Source organism: Schistocerca piceifrons, unplaced genomic scaffold (genome assembly GCF_021461385.2).
Source record: "Schistocerca piceifrons isolate TAMUIC-IGC-003096 unplaced genomic scaffold, iqSchPice1.1 HiC_scaffold_2304, whole genome shotgun sequence".
NCBI lineage: Eukaryota > Metazoa > Arthropoda > Insecta > Orthoptera > Acrididae > Schistocerca > Schistocerca piceifrons.
The window spans coordinates 1,040,287-1,066,272 of record NW_025728234.1 but is presented as its reverse complement, the minus strand read 5'-3'; the positions used below and the strand labels follow the sequence as shown (position 1 = coordinate 1,066,272).

General features: G+C 37.9%; 1 pseudogene; it reads left to right on the top strand.

The window, feature by feature from the left end:
- Window positions 1-338: 338 nt before the first annotated feature.
- Window positions 339-25,189, top strand: LOC124742298 (annotated as a pseudogene).
- Window positions 25,190-25,986: the final 797 nt, after the last annotated feature.

The window sequence follows — 25,986 nt, the reverse complement described above, 5'->3', positions numbered from 1 at the left end:
AAAGCAATTCGTATTTTCTCCTTGAGTTTCATTATTCTACACATTTTTCTAACGCACACTGTGGACATTTTTATAAGCGGAGGTAAGTTTCTGGAAATTTCTTGTTTAGTTATTAGTGTAAGATCTACGGTCTCTATTGGATTGGATTGGCTTTGTCAGTAATGATTTTTAATTCTGTCATCAAATGCCCCCACTTTCGAAGTCAGTACTTTAATCTAAAAAGCCATGGATTCATGTCAGCAAATAACAACTCTGCTTTTTCCTTCACATTTTAAATTAATCAAATAAACTGGCTTGTTCTAGTGCGTAGTTCTGTTGCTTTGTTGTCTTTGGTTGTCGGTATTATTAAAATCCACTGCTCCGGTATGTCTTCATTTATTAAAATACAATCTCTGAAAAGTAGTTTGTTTGGAGGCGTACGAAATCCAGTGCTGTGCTTATCTAGGTTTGTTATTTTGAGTATGCGTATGGTGTCTATTGTCATGTAATCGTATCGGGTTAAGAAGTTACTTGTGTGTTCGAAGTTTGGTTGCGCGTTGCGCGATTACTTGCTAGTTGCAAGCAGTTATTTTTATCGGTGTACTGCTACAAATTATTCGATTGTTATAAAAGACGTCTCCAGGGCTATTACGAGTCATAACATATCAAAATTGATGAAAATACGTCCTAAAATAATCTCCCTTCGTTGTCTCATACCATTATTATATATACTGTCTGATGTTTTGGAGCATTAGTAACATCCAGTACTGGTATGTATAATTTCACTGATAAAATAAAACCATTACCGTCGCACCCCTCCAGTTCTGTATGACTACGGTTTTGTTGAATACAGATTTTTTAATATTGAACTGTATTAATCATCCCTTTTATGTGTAATCATGCTTATTTCTAGACCTCGGTATATTTATTTTATTATGCATTGTATCGCAGTCATGTTTTACGTGAAGTTTCATTGCTCACATCGAAATAATTGTGACGCATTGGCATTATTTCACCTAAACCAAGTATGTAAAGATCTGTATTTACGAATACCGGTACATGAAATGTGTAGATATTGTAATTGGAATTGTGAATAAGTTTTGTTTTAATTGTAGCGTAACTATGACTGTGTAGCTAATATCTAAACCCCAGAAAGCACCAAGCTGGTATTCTGAAGGGGGTGTGGAATCTGAGAAACAACCAGTATTCAAGAATATTGCTATCAAAAAGATGTTTTTGGGAGTTAATTTGACAAACTTAACCATGATAGCCTCATGATACTTATTCAAGAAACTGGACTAAGCAATAAATGCTTGTGTGTGAAAAAATAAACGTGTTTGGAGTCCAGTGAGCAACATGAGCCATAGGTAGCCTATATGAACTGTGATGTCATATGGCATCTATGATATTTTGTTTGTTTCAGTGAAATATTTTGAGTGTGTGTTTTGATCATAATATGAAGTTTATTTTTTGTGGCTGGTAGCTTAGACTGTATTGTTTGCTAGGTGTACTTTAAGTCTAGGCCTACTGGAGATGGTGTTCGACTGGGGGAATGCTTGTGGCATACAAGATGTATATATGTGTTCATTTACATTGACAGGCTGATCTGTAGACTAGTGTAAACATATATCTAGGATAGGTTGGGTTGGTAGGTCATTCCACAGATACATTTAAGGTAGGTCATTCCATAGATACATTTAAGTACCTATGTGAGGCTCCATTTTCGAATTGTGGTCTGGTATTTTCAAGTTTTTAATATATTTGAAGGACTAATAGAAAGAACATCATGGGCCCAAAACTACCTTTTCTCACAGAGATCCTGTTAGTCTCTAGCATTTTATTTCGCTGATGTTTTCGTGTTATTAGTTATGTGAGCAGTTGATCAGTTCTGTCTCTTATATCTCCACCACGTTAAGGGTGTTGTCGTTCATAAGCTTGGTATCACATTTTTAACTAATCCTGTTGTTGGCATTTCAAAGATTGATTTGGACACAACAGTTCATAACCAGTTCTTTGTCTTGCCTTTCTCCAACCAGTCAGTTATAGAGAGGTCTGTGGTTTAACATGAACTCTAAAAACAGTGCAGTTTTTATATTAACAGATTGTTGCCAGAGGTTAAAGAGTGGTAAATGACAGAAGAAAGGGGTTGTGACATTTTGAAAACTTAAAGTAAGTGCAATATTAGGGTATGCCTTCTTAGTCACTGTCCACGTTCTCAGACTAACATGTAAAAATCTTTTTATGTACCGTGATATCATGTCTTAGAGTTGAAGTTTGTTGTCTAGATAACAATAGGGGGAACAATCTTACACGTGAGGTGATATCAGTGCAAGAATCCAAATATTAAACAATGACGTTATTAAGGAATTGTTTTATAAAGAAACAGTGTGGCTGGTCACTACTGATAGTCAAGGAAGCAAGATCCCAGGAGGCCCTACTGCTGATTAACACTTTTAAAAGTGAAACACTAATCTTATTTTTCAGAACTATTCATTCTTGTCCTCACATCCTGTCTGTCTGCGTGAGGTAGGAACTAAGTTAAGGGGCCATTGGAAGTGTTCTATTCCACCTGTCTCCTTTGACCCATGAGATAATGGTGTTGTGTGTGTGTTTTTGAATTGGTTTGTGTTTGTTGAGTTTAACATGTGATATTGGGTTCATTATCACTATGGTAACATGGGTTTATTTGAGTCTGGGTAGCCAGTGCTGCAATGTGGATTTGGAAATCTTCATTTTTCAGTGATGGTTATTTATGTGTGTGGCATTTTGTTAGGTTTGATTAGTTTTTTGTGTGTGTGTGTGTGTGTGTGTGTGTGTGTGTGTGTGTGTGTGTACTGGTAGCGGCGGTCAACCTAGGTGATTTTGTTGCATGCTTTTGTTGGTAATAAACTTTTATTTTTGTTTTAATCTGTAGTAATTCTGATGTTCTGTCTGTTTTACATTTATCGTACTTTAGTTGGTTTTAATTGATCTGGTGTATATACAAGTTTTTGCGTTTTCGAGTTGTTGAAGGTTTTGGTTTTTGTGGTGTTTTTTGGTATGTTGGTGTGTGAAGTTTACATTGTTTTCATTATTATTATTATTATTATTATTATTATTGCTGGTAGGTATTGAGAGCTGCATTTGAGCTACATAGGTCAAGGGAAATGTCTGATTCCACTCTTCGGGTTGTAGCTATTGGTTCCTTGGTATCTGGGCTTCCTTTCAGCTGTATTGGTTCCTTGCTATCTGGGCTTCCTTTCAGCTGTATAGGTCGAGGGAAACATCTGATTCTGCTTTTCGTGGCACTTATGCAGTCTAGGGAGTACATGCGCTGATCACGAGAAAAGTACCTATTTTTGAAGGAAACACGTGTTTCTGAAGATATAAGCATATATATGCGCTGAATACCAAAAATTTTTTTATTTCAAAACTTGAGTGTTACAGTCATATCTGACGCGCTCTTCACCAAAAAAGTACTTATTTTTCATTTGGATGCAAAAAAAAAAAAAAAAAAAAATCAGTTAACTGTTTCAACATTTTTTTTTGTATCAAAATTGACATATTGCATATGTATGCACGGAATTTAATTTTTTTTTTTTCCTCTCTCTCTCTCTCTCTCTTCAAGAAAGGTGGAATTAATAACAAAATTGTGGAATGGATTTTCCCAAAACATTGACGCCAGAGAAATTCCGCCAGGTAGTTATTCAGCATAGCACGGTGAGTTCTGAAAGGCCTTATAGGATTTTTTCTTTAGCTTTTTGCCAGACTGACTTCATGTGATTTGTGGTTGCGTTCGTAAAGGGATCGAGAAAATAAAGCGAATGATTAACAGCCAGATTATTGTAGCCCAAGTTACCTATGGTGTTGTAAGTTGCCACAAATCAGAAACTGCTGTGGTTCCAGTAGCAAAACATACTGTTGCAAAATTGGCAGCAAATGGGTAGCATCACGTTGTGGCACAGCAACCATAAAGCTTTGCTTTGTCTCAACGTCATAACCACCAAAGACCCATTGCTCTCGCACCTGTGACTTCGATGGTGCTGACGAAGCAGCTCTCGTCTATTTCAACAGTATGGCCAGGGCCGCCCAAAACTATTGGCTCAATTAAGAAATATTCATGGCAGATATTTCTACAAAATTGGCACCAATCGACCACAGTGTGCTCACTGCCAATTTTGAGCTCCCTCATTAAAAACTTTTGCCTATTGAGTTCGAAAACCCACATGTAAGACAGTTGCAAAATTTTAGAAATGTCTAAATGACTGCCAGCAAAAAATGACATTTTCCTGATTGAACATTTCTTTCTACAGTCCCTGCCAATGGAGCGGCTCCAAATTTCGCCATCTTTCCCTGTAGTTTTCTCCAGCTTCATCTCGTTGTATCCAACACAATACCCATTTTCACACACCATATCGTTCTTCATAAGATCTTGTTGCCTAGCCCATTGTATTGAGCTTCGGGTGTTCTCCATAACATGGTATAAATCTTCCATTACAAAGTCGCTCAAATCTGGAAAATTTCTCGCCATTTTGGCACACGCAGTAATATACGATACTTCAAAACGGACAGCCTCAACAGAAAAATATAGGTTGTTGGGCGCACTGATCAAGATGCATAACTGTGAGCAACAGGGACATATACCATATGCAACAATATGCAAAGCCAACAATAGCTATCATGGTTAGGATGTATGAAACTGTAAGCATTACCTATGGCTAAAGAACTCTGTGAAGAAATATATTAAAGTGTCTGCAGCATATTGGCATAACAACATGAATAAGCTGGTGAAAGCAGACAGTTAATTAATCTTTTTTTTCCCCCACCTCCATATGAAAATAAGTACTTTTTTGGTATTCCGCGCATATATATGCTTATATCTTCAGAAATATGTTTGCTTCAAAAATAGGTATTTTTCTCATGATCAGCGCATGTACCCCCTAAACTGCGTAAGTGCCATTTTCGTTATTGCAGATGTTGGTTTTTTGGTATTGTGGGCTTGGTTTGAGCTATATAGGTCGAGTGAACTGTATGATTCCTACTGGCTTTGTGGCTGTAGCATTATGTTGTAGGTTGAGACTTTTTTAGGGGTGATGTGATGTGATGTTGTTAAAATTAGGTTGTCCTTGCCCTAGACCCCCTATTTCCCGCGGTTGTTCTGTAGTTTCATTTTATCATTGAAGTAAGATTACTTTCACTGTTTCTGTTTTCCTGCAGGTTTGTTGGCATGTGTACATAGTGACAATATTGACGACATTTTGTATACTCTGGACGTAGGCGTTTCTGTCATATGGATGACGTCATGGGTCAAAGCAGATGGATTAAATCGGATGCTTCCGAAGGTTTGATTGGATGTACTGACACTGCCTTTGACTGGTAGCATGCTACTGATGATGTGGTGTGTGTGATATCCATGCACAAAACGTCCACACAAACACATGGGTCGTTTCACAATGCCGTAATTAGTTTCAACCAGTCAGTTGTAGTCTTCAGACGAAAGGCATATGCTGAAGCTGACGGTAGACAGAGATTAGTTTCTGTTGTGTTCAATGTTGTTGAGAACAGAATGGAAACCAGTATGTGCCTTTACCCTAAAGGCGCTAGCTGGCTTGTCAAAATTGGATACAGCGTTGTGAAATGCTTGTGAGATTATGTCAAAAAATATATAAAAGAATTTTAGATCCCTTATCTCTAAAACAGTATGTCATTTTTTTCCATATGTATATTGCTTCTGCATTATTTTTAAATGCAAGTTGGGGAGCCTATGATTGTTTCGTTATGAGAATAGATAAAATTGTCGTTGCAGTGTGTGGCTGATTTCGATGAGTGATTTATGTCCAGCATTTTGATTATGTGATAGGTGAAAGCAGACGGTTGGTATTGATAAAAATCAAAATTTCTGTTATGTAAGCTAGGACTAGTGGGCCAGGGAAAAAACTAACTAGTCGCTCGGTCATTTTAGAAAAAAATTGATATTTGCTGGATGAATTCCCGAATGTTTAATGGGTTTAAAGACATTTTTTAAAAAATTTTATTCTCAACATTTAGAAACAGTGGCTATTTTTTGCTTTTACAGGCATCTGTTTTTCTTTTTTTTTTTTTTTTTTTTTTTTTAAATTGTTCAGTACTGAGTTGAAGAATCATTAACTGGACTATAAATTAAAAACCATGATAACCATGCTGAATGTATTCCTTAATATAGGCCCTACTTTTAATGGCTCAAACTTGTTGATTGCAAGCTAAAAAAGCGTATTCTTTAAACTATTTAATTGGATAGATAAAAATTCTACTCATCAAGCAGCGGCAGAACACATACATAAAAGACAGCTGTAATTGGCAAGCTTTTGGAGCCAGTGGCTCCTTCTTCAGGCAGAAGGGTGGAAGGGGAAGTAATCGAGTGAAGGAGAAAGACTGGAGAGGTCTAGGAAAAGGGTTAGATATTGGTTAAGTCACCCAGAACCGCGGGTCAGAGGAGACTTACCGTACGGGATGAGAAGGAAAGACATTACTTACGGTAAGTCTCCTCTGAGCCGCTGTTCTGGGTGACTTTCCCGATATCTACCAATTTTCCTAGACCTCTCCAGTTCTCTTCCTTCACCCCTCTTCCGTCTTTTATGTGCGAGTTCTGCTGCCACTTGGTGAGTAGATTTTTTATCAATCCTAATTGTATTTTTCCAAAGTAAGAGTAATTTCTCAGCCTTAATATTTATTGTGCTATTACACTATACAGTATAACTACTTCTTATAGTGAGAAGCTTACACAAAATGTACACTATTTTAAAAAATTGATTTTTTGAATTTTTTCGTTCTTTGACCTACAATATCTTTGTAAGGAGAGCAGATAAAAGTCTGAAAATTACACACTTAATGGATCTTCATGATATCAAACTTAAATTGGAAGTAACAAACAGAAAATATTGTGGGGAAGGCTAACCAAAGACTGCAATGTATTGGCAGTACTAAGGAGATTGCCTACACTACGCTTGTCCGTCCTCTTTTAGAATTCTGTTGCGCGGTGTGGGATCCTTGCCACATAGGACTGACAGAAGTACATTGAAAAAGTTCAAAGAAGGGCAGCACATTTTGTATTATTGCGAAATATGAGAGAGAGTGTCACAGAAATGATAATGGATTTGGGCTGGACATCATTAAAAGGAAGGCATTTTTTGTTGCAACAGAATCTTCTCATAAAATTCCAATCACCAACTTTCTCCTCTGAATGTGAAAATATTTTGTTGACACTGACCTACATAGGGAGAAACGATCACCACAATAGAATAAGGGAAATCAGAGCTCGAATGGAAAGATATAGGTGTTCCTTCTTTCTGCGCTCTATACGAGATTGGAATAATAGAGAACTGCGAAGGTGGTTCGATGAACCCTCTGCTAGGCACTTAAATGTGATTTGCAGAGTATCCATGTAGATGTAGACAAGCCTGTACAAATCTGTGTGTTGTCATCCCCCTTCCACCAACATCTGTTCACTCACACTTAGTTAATAATGAGCCCTTGAAGTGTGCAGTTGAACAATGGAATCTCAAAATAACGAGAATAGTTTTTCTAAGTGTTGGTTACTAACCTTGAAAACTCAATAGTGTGTCATTTAATTGCCAAAGTCAGGATAAATTTCTGAAGGGCAAAAGCAAACCTTGGCAGTTGATGAATGTATAGTTCTTGCTGACTTTTCTGAAAACTATTCCTTTGTTGTTCAAGTGAAATACAAGGGCGCCACTGGGTAAACAAACAGGCCACAGTTTGTCCATTTGTGTTCTGTTATAAAGATCCAGATAGACTAGAGTTATAGTTTTTGTGTTGCAAATGATTACTTTGAGCACAAAGCTACAGCAGTGCATGCTTTTCACCTGCAGTTAACAAACTACGTAAAACAGCACGACAGTTCCATAAACAAACTGATGAACTTCTCTGATGGTGCTGCAGGCCAATATAAAAGCAAACAAATATTAATATCTCCTTTCTCAAAGAAAAAAAGACTGTTGGCTCGGTGCAGAATAGCACTTTTTTGCATCATGTCCTGGGAAGAATGAGTGTGATGGCATAAAGGGTACAACAAAGCGAGCTGTCACAAAAGCTAGTCTGCAACGGACCTATGAGAACCAAATCTGGACACGTCAAGAAATGTTCAAATTCTGTAAAGAATAGGTAAAAGGGATTACGTATGTTTCATTAAATGTGAGGAAATATGAGAACTCTATGCCAATGTCTTGGAGGAAAGATTCAAAACTTGTCAGAAGATTAAAGGCACCCGATCTTTTCATTGTTTTATGCCTCAGTCATACAACTTGCTCAACTGTAAGTTCACATCAACATCCTCTGATAGTGAATGTCATCACTGTGGAAAACTTGTACCACTGACACTTCAAAGTAAGGACATAGTGGCTTGTGTCTATGACGAACAGTGGTGGATTGCCAAAGTTGGTAACATTGCTCGTCAAAACCAAGATGTGGATGTTACATTTTACCAGCACCAAGAACCCCATTTACAAAATTTGAAAAGGATCAACACGAGAGGCCCGTTAAAAATGCATTAAAGGAGTTGTCTTCTCCCCTGGAATTTATGACTGTGACTAGGCGAACATTTAACTCTGTGCCCAACATGAGTGAAGAAATATCTCTGTTGTTCAATAAACAACGTAGCAAAAACAAACAAGTTGAGAACGGGATAATGTAATGAATTGTCTCATTTTTTAAAGAGTTATCCTAGATATTTTTAAATTATGTAATTTATACACTGTTTCCATCAGCCCAGATATTGCAAACAGTAAGAAACATATTTTTGACTCATATTTGAAATTTTTTTTGTCCATGGAATCTCAAGGTTGAAATTTATACAGAAGTTTGATATCATAAAGGTCTATTAAATGTGTAATTTTCAGATTTATATCTGGTCCATTAACAAAGATTTGCAGACCAAAGAATGAAAAAATTCAAAAGATTTGTTTTTAAAGTGTTTCTAAGTATAAGCTTGTCATAATTGTTTCTCTCTAAAAAAAAAAAAAAAAAAAAAAAAGGTATCTGTACTGAGTAGTGTAATACCACAAAATGTATTAAGGCTAAGAAACTACTCTTTGGAAAGATAGTATTAAAAATGGGTTTTTAAAATTTACAACCAACAACTTTGAGACATTAAAAGTGTATTCCCTAATACATTCAGCAGGGTGATCATGGTTTTAATTTATAGTCCAGTGTCTGCTGAAATAAATACCTCTTATATGAAAGGTCTGGGGCAATCCATTACTGAATAATTTAAAAAACCACAGACGCTTATAAAAGTGTAAGAAAGCCTGAAACAAAAATGGCTGCTCTTTCTAAACGATAACCAATAAATGTTTTTAAAAAATATTTTTGAGTCCACCAAACATGAAGGAATTCACCCAGCGAATTCTTTCTACGAGAATGCAGTTGTCTCTCTTTGTAATTTTATGGCTTTCTCAAGTATGTTTCCCTTTGGATACAATTAATTGATAGTTTTATGGTTTGGATGGTGTAAGATCTTCCACGGAATGCTTTTATTTACTTAATAGGCACACGTTTAAAAATCCAAATATTAGATCATTATTTCTCTGAAGGAAACATTGTTTCCAGTATAAATCCTAGATGCAGAATTGTATTGTTTACATTGTGACTGCAGCACTATTCTTCTCTCACCTGTTGTATATAAATATTTCTGGAATAATTTTAACATCTGTTTAACAGGACACTAATGACAGCAGCAGAGAAGCTTGCTGCTGTTCCTGATGTGGATATCGACCCAGAAGGAACATTTAAGTATGTTCTAATACGTGTCTTTGGTCCAGAGGGTCCTGATGGCAAAGAACCGAGCAAATTAGTGGTCAGTAACTGGTAAACTAATATTTGGTCAACTTTGTGATACATTATTATTTGAGAGACAGTCGTTAGCATCATTTTTCAATTTTCTCAGTTGAATTTTTCTTCTGATGTCGGTGACTTGCAATGGGGAATTGTAGCCTAAGGTTGGTTGTTATCTGCATAACATAGTGTTTCAGTGTTTACTGTTAAATTGGAAGTGAGATGGTGGATGGCGATACAACTGAAAACGCACAAAAGATTTTCACTGAAACACTGTTGAACTACAGTTATGGCCCTGTGTGCTATGGTATCTTTGCCAGATAGTGTTGACAGAGGACATAAAAAAAGCATTCAAAGAAGAGCAATGTATGTTGTTTTATAGCTAAGAAGGGGGAGTGCGCCATGGACATGCAGGGTGTATACGACCCGGAAGATCCGGGGAAAAACCCAGGAAATTTTTCATTGTTTTTGTTTTCAGTTAAATTTTTGTAATTTTGATTGGTAAGAACCGATACTCTAACAAAGGATATTACTGTGTCTCAATACTGCAGCAATAAAACATGAACAAGAGAAAAAACGAAAATAAAACTTAAATTTCAAGGGAAATGCACCATATACAGCAACAAAACAGTGCTCATACAAGTGTCCGCCAACAGTAAAATGTGTCAAAGGCTTTAGGAAGACTGTGCAATGCTTCGTAACAGCAAATTGCCTCCGCTGAGCGTGACGTCACAACTGTTTACATTAAATTCATTTTAGCAGTTACGAGCTCGATCATGCGCATGCACAGTTGAGTAGTACCTTCTCCCGCTTCTGGCTACAGAAATTGTTGGCTGTGTAAGCAGTCGCAGCAAGCAGCTAAATGCTACCGGGAAAAATTTTACTGGAGCGCCCAAGCTGCCAGATTTATACATGCGCAGGAGGTCCAAATCTAGGGGGGGGGGGGGGGGGGCAAATTCATATTCTTGAGGGGGGGGGGGGGGGAGGAAACCTTGTTTCACAAAGCGACTCGCATCCAGCGCACGTTAGTTTATCGATTATTCATATTACTTTGAAACTCATCCCTGTCTGTTTTTGAACATTTTTAACACATTCTAAGTTGATTTTGAATGAATCGTAAGTTGATTTGTGAATGCGTGCGTAGTGTACATGTTTCCTCTGTCAGTGGAATCTGACAGAGCTGAGCGAAGTAAGGCTGAACGGATGAATACCAACCGCTGTCTGATTGTGTGGTTGATTGTGTTTGCAAATGATGAGCGTTGTTGTAATTACTAGCGGAATCCATAGATTCAGACTACAGGAGTGGAAATAAACGAATAACACGTAAGAATGATTACGTATTACCTTTGCGGTGTACACAAGAAAATGAAATTTTGACAAAAAATTTTTGGGCAGATCGCTATACTAGTAAGGGCGAGTTGTACAGTCCCCAGCTAGCAGCTACTTTAAGTTCTGTTCTGGAAGAAGCACGGAAAATGTGTTGTACGACCATGTAACAACGCCTAACCGGAGAATAATCACGGGATAGCTAAACCGGTGATTCTGGTAGAGTTAATGAAGTTAAGTCGAAATGTCGTTGTCTAATACTGAAAAAGCTGTTAATACAAATAGGACCCAAGACTGGTGTTGTTTCCCGATCTGATTACACCTATTTTGTCACTGTCTGTCTGTGTATGTGTGGATGGATATGTGTGTGTGTGCGAGTGTATACCTGTCCTTTTTTCCCCCTAAGGTAAGTCTTTCCGCTCCCGGGATTGGAATGACTCCTTACCCTCTCCCTTAAAACCCATATCCTTTTGTCTTTCCTTCTCCTTCCCTCTTTCCTGACGAGGCAACCATTGGTTACGAAAGCTAGAATTTTGTGTGTATGTTTGTGTTTGTTTGTGTGTCTGTCGACCTGTCAGCACTTTCATTTGGTAAGTCACATCATCTTTGTTTTTAGATATATTTTTCCTACGTGGAATGTTTCCCTCTATTATAACCATATCATTAATTTGAACCCAACAATTACGTTTGTTATTGTCGCTGTTGCATTTCGAAATCTTTCCTGTCGTCTTATTTTCCTGTATTTTCTCTTTCTGTTTTTACCAGTAGTCTCACTTTGTATTCACCTTTCCCTTTTTACCGTAATCTACTATAAAATTTTATCCCACCTATATATACTCAATAATATGTAACCCACTTCCAAAACATAACCAAAAAAATTTTATTTTCCGCTTTCAACACTACCGCTGCTATAAAATCCACCGTTTCTAGTTCAATAACAGCTGCTTTCACGTATTAAACAACCATTTCGGCTAGTTCTAAGAACTTTCACTTTATTTCCACTTCCGTTTTTGCACATCACTGATCATTTTTAGCCGCTCCCCACAGGTTTTAACGTCATTATTTCTTCGTCAGTCAATTGTTAACCCCATTTTCGTAATCTTTCACCACAACACCACTCCTTTTAATACATTTACACGTTTTTTTCGAAATTTTCCCGAATTTCTCCGTCCTTTAACGTGTTTTAGCGGCAACACAACCACGTAACCCTTATGCACATCACTCTCTACCAACCCAAGTTCACCACAGGATCAACTTAACCAACACTTTTTCGCCTTTTTTCATACCAGATTTCCAGTTGCTTTCTAGTTCACCTTTATCTCTCCCCATATATTTTTATCTTTCATTTTCATTTCAACCTCATGTTACACTTTCCACCTTCTAATACCATGTCACCCTCACAACACCCCCACAAAAAAAAAAAATGGTCTTTAAATATGTCTGCTTGTGTCTGTATATGTGTGGATGGATATGTGTGTGTGTGCGAGAGTGTATACCCATCCCTTTTTCCCCCTAGATCCGGGACTGATGCGCAGAACAGTCTGAATTACAGTTGGGAAGTGGGTAGTCTACACGTGACCCATTTTTACATTTAGTGTTTTTGCTGTTTCCTCTTCATTTGCTGCTCCCACATCAAATGAAGACAAAACAGATTTCTGTGGCCGGGAGCTATCAAGTGAATTAAAATACATTCACATAATAATGGAAGGCTAAACTGTGTTATTAGTTGCAGATTTTATTTTATTTCCATCTTTCTGACAGTCAAGCGTTAATTGCCTTTTAGAACAATGAAGTTATTTTTGTTGGTTTGCCAAAGAAATTTTCTTTCATTAATCTTTTCCACTAAGGCAGACAATATATTTGAGACACTGTGTTTGCTGCATTTCAAGTGCACATTTTCAACTTCTAGCACATTTGGCATTACGCCATAATAAAGAACCAAACATGAGACAGGACAGTACTGGTACTCCAAGAAAATTTACATCCCAAAAACCACATAGAAAAGCTTAATAACAGGTCGTGGGATTCTGGACATACAAATTTGCACTTTAAATGTGAACATTTTAGTATGGGTCACGAAATTCCAATTCTCTTGGAGTATCCTCTGATGTCTTGTTTCTTACATAATGTAAGATCTTTTAATGTTTCACACGTACGAACATGCGGGCTCCCTACGACATCGTAGCTGCGCTTGCGCGGTGACGCCTGTCATCTGGCGCTCTCTGGCAACTGCAGAAACGAACCTATTTCTAACAGGTCGTGGGAAAATATTTCGAATGGTGTGTTGAAAATCGTTACCATCAAAGTACCATTCTAGCAGTTACACCAGAACTATGTGAGATAATGTACGATGAATTTCTTAAATCACAAAGTGTTTGACTCTCATTTAAAAATCAACTCTTTGATGATGAGCCATTTAGATGAATTTTGAGCCTCGGAGATCAGACATTTATGTCGTTATTAAAAATTTTACTGGCACATTTGTGTGATACATCTTAAATTGTAATACGCGCATAAAAGACCAACATTTTATGAGAAAGCTTAGCTTCTCTTGCAGCGTATTAATCTGATAGACCAATATTATATGTGAAGGCTTTGCGTTTCGTTTAGCAACACTATTTACATTAATTTGAGCCATTAACTTTTTCTGTTTGTGTGTTCGCGCTACTTAACAGTGATGTTGCTGTTGGTTGACTACATCACGTGTCCTAAGCTCTGAATACCTGCTGTGATCGGCTGGCGAAATTGCATGAAATGAGCTATGACTAACTTACAAAAGCGCATCCCAATCTCAATTTCAATGCTTTGGAAAGTAACATGCGGTGTTTGGTGGAATTCGAGTTTATACTTTCCTAATACAAAAATATGCAGCATACATGTTGCTGCACATCAAAGATCTTTCCAAAATGCGTGTTTTTTTTTTCCTAAAGCGCCAGGAAATTCTACGCCCGTGTATAAAACCATAATCAAAGGACTTATAAGGTATACAGTTCCAAGAGAAAATATACCGTCAGTTAACAGGGAAAAAGTATGTTTTCACTTGGGGGAAAGTGTATTTTTGACTGAGAAATCCGGGAATTTTTTTTCCTTGTCCGCATATACCCTGACATGATATACAAGTTGGGGTGACAGTCATTAAAACAAAGGTGTTTTTTGTTATGATGAGATGTTTTCAGGAAATTTCCTCTGAATGGCAAAATATTTTGTTGGCACCCACCTACATAAGGAGAAATTATTATCGTGATAAAGTAAGAGAAATCAGAGCTCCCACAGAAGCTGTTGAAGAGTGGAATGTTACAGAAATAGTCTGAAGGCTTTTCGATGCATCCTCTGCCGAACACTTAAGGATACAGGATACTTATAAATGGTGGAAAAATCAAAATTTTTTAAATGACTTTATTAAATTCTATAGTCTTTCCTGATTACATTGATATATACACTGTAGGGTTTGAAATGAAAAATGACCTATACATACCAAATTTTAAAGTTACGGTCATGTACGAGGTGCGACAATAAAGTAATGAGACTGATTTTCTTTGCAAGATGTGGCACCCCTGCAGGCTTGCGTAGGCACAATATCTGTGACCTTGGTCTATAAGCCGCTTCTAGTTCAAGCGGCATGTTGAAGCAACTGCTCAGTCATTAGTTGTGCTGTAATAAGTTAACGCGTGTTAGTGTCTCTCATCACAGAAATGGAACTGCATAATATTGCGCAACAGTATGCCATTTCTTTTTGCGTTAAATTGAGTGAAAACGCGATGACAACTTTTACGGTAAGCTTAAGAAGGCTTTTGGAGAGGAGGTTATGTCAAAAGCTCAAGTTTTTGATTGGCATAAAATGTTTAGTGAAGGCAGAACAAATGTTGAAGATGAAGACTGCAGTGAACGACTGTCAACCTCACGGACGGATGTCAACTTGGCCAGGGTGCATGAACTCATAAAATCTAATAGAAGGTTATCCATGAAAATGATTGCAGGAGAACTGCACATCAATCGAGGAACGGTTTGTCTAATAATAACATTGCTGATAATTGGATTCTGCATCACGATAATGCACCATCCCATACTGCTTTGTCAGTACAGTAATTTTTTACCTCAAAACAAATTTCGGTACTGCCAGAGCCACGTTATTCACCAAATATTGATCCGTGCAACTTTTTTCTCTGTCCAAGAATCAAAATGGCGGTCAAGGACACCATTTTCAAACAACGCAAGATGTCCCAAAAGCTGTGACGAAGGTCTTGGAGGATATTACAGAAGATGAGTTCCAGAAATGTTACCATCAATGGCAGAAGTGCTAAAAAAAGTGTGTGCAATCAGAAGGGAACTTTGAAGGAGACAACACGAAAATTGACTAAAACTGTAAGCAACATTTTTTTTCATATCAGTGTCATTACTTTACATTCGCACCTTGTATACTGCCATGCCCCTTTTATTTCTGTTACAGAAACCAGTATTATTTTGAAAAGAACTGTGCACTTTCTTTCTGTTTCCAGCGATTATATGTATGATACATTGTATATGTTGGTAACAGTGCAGGTTTCTAGCGTCTGTAAATGATTATCTTTGCAAGTATTTACTTTTGTGTTCTGAAGCAGTTTGTTCGCATGTTAATAAACGTTTGTTTCCCAAGCGCTACATATATTTGTGAAAATACATATTTTTTAGTGTGCCACACATCAAGAAATTCAATAAAAGGAAATTCTGTGGTAACCAGTTCACAAACAAAACAAGCCACACTGTTGAAAGTAACCTACGTGTCAGTTCTTCAGTGAAGAAATTCGCACATGGCACGCCTCCTGGTGATTCAAATTTTTGTGTTAAAAATGACGCTGTTTGTAGTGGATTTGTTGTTGTTGGTGTGGGTATCTTATCTTCTTTGATAAAGGAAGTGGAAAAATGTAAACAATGTGATGGTGTAGGCTGTCTGGAAATAACTGAACAACAAAGTAGCAGGAAGGGTTTGGCGTCAAAATTAGTTGGTCTGTGTAGATCCTGCAATAAATCTACCTCGAAAATGACTTTGAACATTGTGCATAATTCATATGATGTGAATTTGAGGTTAGTGTACGCAATGCGTGCAATAGGAAAAGGAAGAAAAGGCTGCACAAACGTTTTGTCATTTGATTGACCTTCCTCCTCCCAGTAGGTTCAGCAAGTACATAAGAATACTTTTAGGTGCCTTGACGGTTGTGTCTAAAGCATCTATGAAATGTGGAGTAGAAAAAACTGTTAATATTAGTGAAACAAGGGACATTGCTGTTGCACTTGATGGGACATGGCAACATCGAGGACATCGTTCCTTGAATGGTGTTTTAAGTGCTACTTCTGTGGAGAATGGAAAAGTTGTTGATGTTGAGTGCTTATCTAATTATTGCCACATCTGACATAGTAACACTGAAGGACATATTGAACATCAGTGTTATAATAATTATGATGGTTACAGTAGAGGTATGGAGTGTGATGGAGCTCTAAAATTATTTCAGAGGTCAGTGCCGGTTTATAACGTTAGATATACAAAGTACCTAGGTGATGGGTACTCTAAAGCTTTCAATAAAATTAATGAGTTCAATGTTTATGGTGATAGCTTCGTAACAAAACTGGAGTGTTGTGGACATGTGCAAAAGAGGATGGGTGCTAGATTGAGGAAGCTAAGAAGAGAAATGAAAGGAAAATTGCTATCTGATTGAAAATCTCTGTCTGGCTGAGACAGATTGACAGAAACTGAAACAGACCTCCTTCAGAGGTATTAAGGACTGGCCATTAGACAAAATGCACCTCTGAATGATGATACAGCAATGAGGAAAGCTGTATGGGCCACCTACTTTCATAAGTTGTCCACAGATGACCACACTGTTCATGGACTTTGCCCTAAAGGAGCAGATTCTTAGGTGTGGTTACCAAAAAGCAAAGGAAAGTGGTCAAATATACTATCAAAATATCATAAGCATTATCTTCTTGAGCCTGTTATGAATGAAATAAAACCAATTTTTAGAGATCTGAGTGGACCCTGTTTTGCTTAGTACCACATTTACTCGAATCTAAGACGCACCTGAAAAATGAGACTCGAAATCCAGGAAAAAAAATTTTCCCGAATCTAAGCCGCACCTGAAATTTGAGACTTGAAATTCAAGGGGAGAGAAAAGTTTTAGGCCGCACCTCCAAATCGAAACAAACTTGGTCCATTGTAATATGAGACACAATTTAGGTCAAATGAATGACGATACAGCTACAGTAGTTTGGTTCGAGTCGTAAGCTCAGTAGTTAAGCTTTACCAGGTAGCCATTGCTATGCGTCAGGCGCTCCGTCCGTATTATACGGGTACCCTTCCTCTTTCGCGTACTTCGTTAGCGAAACAATGGCAAGAGACTGCTATTTGCAGTTACCTACACTCCTGCTTTCTTTGAGAATGATCAACAAGAACCAAATAATAGACAGCGTATGATAGAAGATATTCTGAACGGGAGTTTAGCGAAAATTTTTCTCCGTTTGAAAATCTTTGCAGGCACCTCTTTAGTACATTACATTCTGCACTGAAATTAGTCATCTTAGATTCAAAAATCTAGTCAATTGCCGTGCTTCATTTCTGACTGTATCACTATTAGGCATAAGAATAATACAAATATAAACATGGGATGATATCTATATTTTTCCGCGTTTGCTGTTGTCTCACTCTAGTTTCGTAGTTTATTAGGCAGACAGGATTTAAATGAGTTAGCAGCAAACACGAAAGAATACATGGCAAAATGTTTATATTCTAATTATTCTTATGTGAAGAGAATACTGCATGCTATTCACAATTCATAAAAGTTCCTATAAGGAACCATCTCTTATCACAGTTAGGAAAAAATTCAGAACGTAAAGTTGGCCATATTGACAAACATCCCAAACAGTCTTGCCAGTCGGATTTTCGTAGCGCATTGAAATGCTGCTACATTCAAAGGTGCACAATACGGAATTTGTATTTACTTTGTTGGATAATGTATGAAAATGCAGTGGTCGAAACCCGAGACGGAGGAAAAACTTGTCTGCCACCCCCCCCCCCCCCCCCTTTTTTTTTGTTTTTTTTTTTTTAATGCACTCATGCAGAGGGTTTGGCGCCAGTATTTATCTTTGTGCCTGCAAAGCATGCCTGTGTAGCGCTACATATATTCGACAGCAGAAGTTAGTTGTGGCGACACCTACCAACATTTTCCAGAACTTCCGCTTACTTTGCACTCGATTCTAAGCCGCAGGCTGTTTTTTGGATTACAAAAACCGGAAAAGAAGTGCGGCTCAGATTCGAGTAAATACGGTAAATGTCTTCATGGGGGCACTCAGAAAACAAATGAAAGTTTCAACCATTCCATACGGGAAAGATTACTCAAGAATGTTTTTGTAGGACTAAATACATTAAAAGTTGGTGTACTAGATGGTGTGCTATGTTTCAATGACGGAGTGATAGGAAGGTAGGAAGTCCTGAGAAATTTAGGCATAAAATGTGGCTCTAATATGAAAGATCAATTTCTTCTGTGTGACAGACAATGGGTGCATGAAGCTGAAAGATTCGCTCTTCAAGTTACCAAAGAAGCAAGAAGTGCTAAAAGGAATGCCAAGAGGAAGCTTGAAGATGAAGAAAGGCTGCAGGATGTAGACTATGCTTCAGGAATGTTCTGAGGCACAGTTTAATTGGACTCATATGTTCATTCGCAATTTCCCGCTAGTTGTTTTCTTCAGAATTCAGGTACAAATATTTCCTAAAGTTTATAAAGCATTGCTCTAATTTTTTCTGTAACTTTTGGTAGTCCATACTTATGTAGTAGACCTAAGCTTTATTGCAGAATCAGCTAAAGCATAGAAAAAATAACATTTTTATTTGGAAAAAATTATAAATATTAAAATGTAAGATGTGATACTTTTTTATCCTTGTAATATACGTAATAGGTGGAATTAAATAGGTCTAGTATCTCAGCCATGTCATGCATGTCTGGTAAAAATTTGGTCTCCTTCAAATGTATAACATTGGATTAAATGGTACCTCAGTTTGAGGAAGAATTTCCTTGTTACTTTTTTTAAATAACTCTAAGCAGGTTCAAAAATATTCAAAATACTTCTAATTTGTTTAGAAAGTGTGCTCTATTACCTGATATCAACAAAAAATCTTAAAACATATACATTATAAACAGTGCCTGAAAGAAATATAATATTGAGCTGGAAAAATGCCCTGTATCCTTAAGTGTGAACTGCCAGATAGCCGTGTAGATTTACACGAGAAATATCGTCTGGTTTGCACTGATGATGTAATGATGTGAGGGGGCTGAATGCAAATTTTATTTTATTTTATTTTTTTTTTTTTTTACACCTGCTTTGGTGACGGAAGCAATGCATTCAACTTCCAGAAAGAAATTATCTCACAAAACAGGCCTTTGACTAAACTTCATAAAGTGCCGTACTGTGCTGGTTTATGGTATAGAGCAGATGTTACCAACAAGTATTCCATTGGTTCTCCATCATTTGAAAAAACGTCGTTTTCACTAAAACACAGCTACATTTACAACTCCATTTTTCCTGTACAGTGTTCTATAATACATACAATTGTGACTTTAAATGACAGCTTTGAATTATCAAGGGCATCAGTTTTTTTTTCCAAATTTAATGTGCCATTATCAACAGAATGATTGCATGCAGATCATTATATTGGCGTGTGAGGTTTTGGGATTGACATTTATTTTTTTTATCGCGTATCTTGAGACTTTGAGCCAAAGCTCGTGGGATGAGGTGGTACCTAGTTTACAGAAAGCTGAATATAAAATTTATAAACAAAAAATTACAGAATTAATAAAATATGAAATTAAGAGAAATTAGGATAAATTACATGTTGCATAGAGAAGTTCTCATGTATTGTGAGGGTCTCTTGTGCAGAATTGTAGCATACCACAAGGTAACCTTTGTGTGTGGATTTGAATACTTACGTGTATCACTCTTTTTTTCTGCCCTGCTGGGAAATTTGGAAAAAAAACCTGGAGAAATCTTGTTTTTTGTCTCAGTAGATGAAACAGTTTGTTTACTGGGATTTCCTGCATCGTCGCTGGCTGGATGCAGCTTAATACATGCACCGCTTCCCTACTCCCTCATTCTTACTGCTTCTCCACTTCCTACCACTCCCCTCAGCTTGCAGTCAGTGCTGCCACCACTTCTTGCCACTAGCCTAGTAGCTGCCGATGGGAGGCGTGAGGGGTGGTTTGTTTTGATATGATTCTTGGAGATTGTTGACCCAGTGGCTGGAGACAACGGTCATATGTGCACGAGTTGTGTCTGAGTGATTGTGTGAATGTGGTGTGTGTGTGTGTGTGTGTGTGTGTGTGTGTGTGTGTGTAGAGTATTTGCACAAATTGATGGATTTATCACCACCATCTCATTTCGTCAACATAATGTCAGTGACTTGTGTAAAGCTGGCCACATGAATGGACTTCCATGATGGGCCAAAACCACAGGCCGTTTCTGTGGGTCTCTCTAACGATTTGAAGCCCATCGTTTCCCAATAATGTGCAAGCCCTGCCCATCGGATCTAGTCTCGCCGATCTGCTCCCAGGCTGGCTCTGTTTGTGTGTGGTATAATGCAGTGGGTTTTCGTGATTTATCCGAGGACTCAGGACTGTGGTGCTCCTCGGCAGGCCAGAGGCCACGGGCGATGGAGTTCAGGAATTATGACTTTCTCACTGCAAGTACATTGTGCAGTACATTGTTTTATAAACATTTTATTTATTCTAGTACATTTTGGGGCTTAGAAAATAATTTATACAGGATGTACATATCTTTTTTTTTTTACGAACATTCAGTACACGAAACATGAGTGACCCGGCAGACATCAATACAGTAATCGAATTCGTGTCATACCTGTCCCAGCATGGCATCGTCAATTGTGATATTTGTTTCTCGTATTCTCTCCTGGAGCTCCGCTACATCACGTGGTAGAGACCATACATACACTGGATCTTTAATGTGTCCCCACAGAAAAAAAGTCACACGGAGTGAGATCTGGTGATCAGGGAGGCCATTTCATGAAACAGCTGTTCCCTTCTGTAGCACGGCCAGTTCATCGATGCGGCAGCTCCGTATTCAGGTACCCACAAACTTCACGATGAAAATGGGGTGGAGCTCCATCCTGCTAAAAGATGAACGGAGAGCCCAATTGCATCTGAGGCATCAGCCATTGCTGCAACATATCCGAGTAGGAATATCCAGTGACAATGCTCTTGGCGAAGAAGAATGGCCCGTACAGTTTTCGACACGACAAAGCACAAAAAAACATTTACATTTAGCGAATCGCACCCAAATTCAATGCATTCGTGTGGATGCTTTGTACCCCAGATTCGACAATTATGCCTGTACACTTTCCCATTAGTGTCAAAAGTGGCTTCATTGCTAAAACTGAAGCGATCAAAATTCCATCCCCGTCCTTATTCAGTTGTTGCAACTGTGAACAAAACTCAAAACACTTGTCTTTGTCGTCGTTATTGACCTTCTACCCTAGCTCCAATTTGAATGGTTTCATAGACAACTTCTGTCGCATGACTTGCCACAGTCAGTGGAGCCATTTCGAGTTCATGGGATGCACGACGCACCAATTTCTTTGGACTCCTTATGAATGTCTCTCGTATGCAATCCAAATTCACTTCACTCACACTGGGATGTCTGCTTCTCTGTGCTGGGCACAAGCAACCCATCATAATAAATTTGTTGTGCCTTCCTTGTTGGTGGTTTCTTACCGTACTTTGTTCTAAACATCCATTGAACAGCTGTAGCACACACTTTTTTTGTTGAACTCCAACACACAGAAAGTTCGCTCCGCACCTGAACTTGCCATATTTATGACTGGTGCTATTGGCAAATCACCAAAGTATGCTGTGGTGGTATACATGAAAAAGAACTTTCAGGGTATCTCTTCAAAATGAGTGTTCCCAGATGTAATGTACACCCTGTATATTAGAAAGTATGAGCGATAGGAAGAACAACTTGTGGCAGTCACAGGCGGTTTGTATGCTATGTACCTGTATATTTTGGCCTGCCTTATATACTTCTTTCAATAGGCCTACTTTTTTCTGAGGTTATTTCTGAAATCAGTGTAGGTATTTTAAATCTGTCTTGTGACTCCAAGGAAATGCGTATTTGTGTCACCAAATATGTTTAGTTTTATTGAAATAAAATAACATCAGTGGTCTTAATGGAATATTATATACCATTGTCTTTCTTTCTCCATCTAAAAACTGTTCATTACAAAAGATGCTGAAATTAGTACTTAAGATTTTTGCTCATGAGGGGAAGAAATACAGAAGTCCTTACATTTTTTTTTTTTTTTGTGAACTTGTCTTTACTTGCCCTTGAGATCTCGAAATTTGTCAGGGAAAAATGCTAAAACTTGCTGGAAATCGGGGAACGTCACTTGGGGGAACTTGCGGCAACCCTGAATGTTCACAAGCTGGCACTGCAGAGCTTGCCGACTGCATTTTTCAGGGATGAGAATATTCTTGCCAAGTGCACAGAATTGGCCCAAACTATAACACCATATGAGATAACAGAGCAAAAGTAAACAAGCTTTTGTGTTTGTGTCCAAGACATAGTGTATAGTGAAGACAGAAGTGTTCATTTTCTGCTTAAGGTGTTGAACATGATACTTCTGAGAGAGCTTTTCATCTATCTTCAGTCTTAAGAATTTAAAATGTCTGTTCGACCAGCTCAGGACAAGACTATTTCTATTTTACAAGAGTTCAGTTGTTGGCAGTGAAGTATTAATCCGTTCTCCAAAAGCCATGTGCTGATGTTGCCAACTACCTTGTCAGCTAGATGATTTACGTTATGTTCAGTGTTTTCCGAGAGAACACATGTCTGAATATACAAAAGCTTTCATTTGCATTTGCAGTAGGTATGGGGGGGGGGGGGGGGGGGGGGGAAAGGAAAAAAAAAAGAAACAGAAGCTCCTGTGTGTGTTTCCTATAGATAGTGGATATAACAACAGCTCCTTTAAGTTATGTTTTCAGATTATTTTTGATGCCACAATTTCCACTCACGTTGCTACTTTTGTGTTTTCTTCTTGCTTAGTACTCTTGATACATTTTGTTCAAAGTTTGACTATGGTTCCTGTTACTAGGTGCGAGGATACAAGTGAGTTGGCTTCCATTCGGACATCTACGATGAGACGATGGACAGGGTGAATGGCCTCGGCATTGATACAGAGTGCACTGGTGGTGGCAGAATACAGCACGACCCCAGTGCCAAGGTCATCAAAGTGTACAGCTACTCACAGGTAGTACCAAAAGCAGTGAGTTGTAGAAATGACAGTATGTGTCATCTTGAGCTGTTATTCAACTTAATTTTTTACTGTGTGACTGGTTTCAGTTGAAGACCATAATGGTTTCAGTTGAAGACCATTTTCAGGCACCTGTTGTATATACAGCGCGGATACGGGAGAATTTGAGATGAAAAGAATGTTTGAAAATTATAGTAACAATACAAGCAACACTTACAGAATTTGATTACCAGCAAAAACTATATATATCAAAAGAATACAATGTCAGAAATATAAATTAAATATCCACAAGCATTGTATGTATTGTTACTACAATTTTGAAATATCCTTTTTGCCTGAATTTTTCCTGTTTCTATGCTGTGGGAACAACAGGTGCTCGAAAATGGTCTTTGACCAAAACTGGTTGCATCGTAAAAAAAAATTATCAACAGCTTAAAGTGTTACATGATGTCATTTCTACAATTCGTATAAGCTGCAGACCACAGTTAACAAAAAATATTTTAAGAACAGTGAAGTTTCTGTTCATACGTTGTGTGCCCTATAATTCAAGTATTTTTAAAGCTTTTAAGAGTGTTATACGCCAAGCTCCTCCATGGGAAAGCAGTTTCTGCTTTGGTTACATGGCACAAATTATAGAATACCTTGTTAGATGGTCAGAAGTAAATGTCACCAGATGTTAATACCTGTAAATCATCATCATGCTTCTTACAACCGTGTACAATAATTTGGGTGTGGTGTTGTGGACAAGTGTTATGGTTGAAATGGCTACTGTTGTTCTGGGTAGCAGCCATGATTATGAAACTTCCTGACAAATTAAAACTATGTGCCGGGCCAGGACTACATCCTGAAACCTTGCCTTCCGTGGACAATGCTGATACCAACTGTGCTGTTCAATCTGATTCAGGATTTTTTCTTACACCTTTCAGATTACTTTTGAGGCCACAATCCTTGCTTCCACTTGTATATTTAGCGAGAGAGAGTTGTATATGTAGCGAGAGAGAGAGAGAGAGAGAGAGAGGATCTTCTGTCCCATAATTTTATGACATTATTATTATTAATATTATTATTATTATTATCAGCTTCTGTATCTTTTGATTGAGTATAGTTACGGCAGCACATGAATTGTGGTGAGCCTGGTGTTTTTACAAGACTTTTTCCAGTTGCCAGGACAGTTGTCATAATTACTCAAATCAACAATTCCTTGCACTTGGAGCAGACCAAATGATTCCTCTGTACCCCTCGCACCTATTTTATACTTTTCAGACTGTGTTTCACACATTTTGTGACCTACCTGTTTCATTTAACACAGTTAATACAGTTGCAGATTGTGGGTACGTGTTTAATTTTTTTGCACGGTTACTGCTGCTTGTGTTTCAGTGTTGTGTACAATGCCAGACCCATCAATAGAAAAATTAATTCTGATGCTGCATCTTGCACATCTGTTCCGATGGTTTTTACACACTCCCTTTTTCTGCTGCTTTTGTGTTGTGATGTGTGGTGTAGAAAATTTCAGATTGCTTTACGGTTTCATGTGCTCTGTATTAGATGCAGTTTTAGTGTACGTACAAGCACATTGTTTACTTAGGATGTAGTTGTAGTTAAGAGTTCTCGTTTTAGTGTTTAATTATTATTGTGATATGTAGCACACTGTTTAATTGTACTTTAGTTTTAAAACAGCCAAGGACTGCTTCATTTCAGGGGTTTGGGAAGGCAGACCACAGCAAGACTGTAGAAATTCTGAAGACTGCATATCCTGTTTACAACATTACTTGGAGTGATGAAGGATACTGATCTGCTCAGGTAATTAAATTTACATATGTGTGATACATTCAAAATGTCTCTGACATTACGACAACCTTCATAATGAATGAAGGTGATATTTTTTCCATTTAAGCTGTTGTATTTTAATAAGACCTCTCCTTAATTATACAGGGTGATTCAAAAAGAATACCACAACTTTAGGAATTTAAAATTCTGCAACGACAAAAGGCAGAGCTAAGCACTATCTGTCGGCGAATTAAGGGAGCTATAAAGTTTCATTTAATTGTACATTTGTTCGCTTGAGGCGCTGTTGACTAGGCGTCAGCGTCAGTTGATGCTAAGATGGCGACCGCTCAACAGAAAGCTTTTTGTGTTATTGAGTACGGCAGAAGTGAATCGACGACAGTTGTTCAGCGTGCATTTCGAACGAAGTATGGTGTTAAACCTCCTGATAGGTGGTGTATTAAACGTTGGTATAAACAGTTTACAGAGAATGGGTGTTTGTACAAAGGGAAAAGTTCTGGACGGCCGAGAATGAGTGATGAAAATGTAGCACGCATCCAGCAAGCATTTGTTCGCAGCCCAGGAAAATAGACTCACAGAGCTAGCAGAGAGCTGCAAATTCCACATTCAACTGTATGGAGAGTCCTACGAAAAAGGTTAGTTATGAAACCTTATCGTCTGAAATTGGTTCAAGCACTGTCTGCAGCTGATAAGATTAAAAGAATCGATTTCTGTGATTTTATCCTTGCTGAAATGGAAACAGATGAATCTTTCGTTTCAAAGATTGTGTTTAGTGATGAAGCAACTTTCCACACTAACGGGAA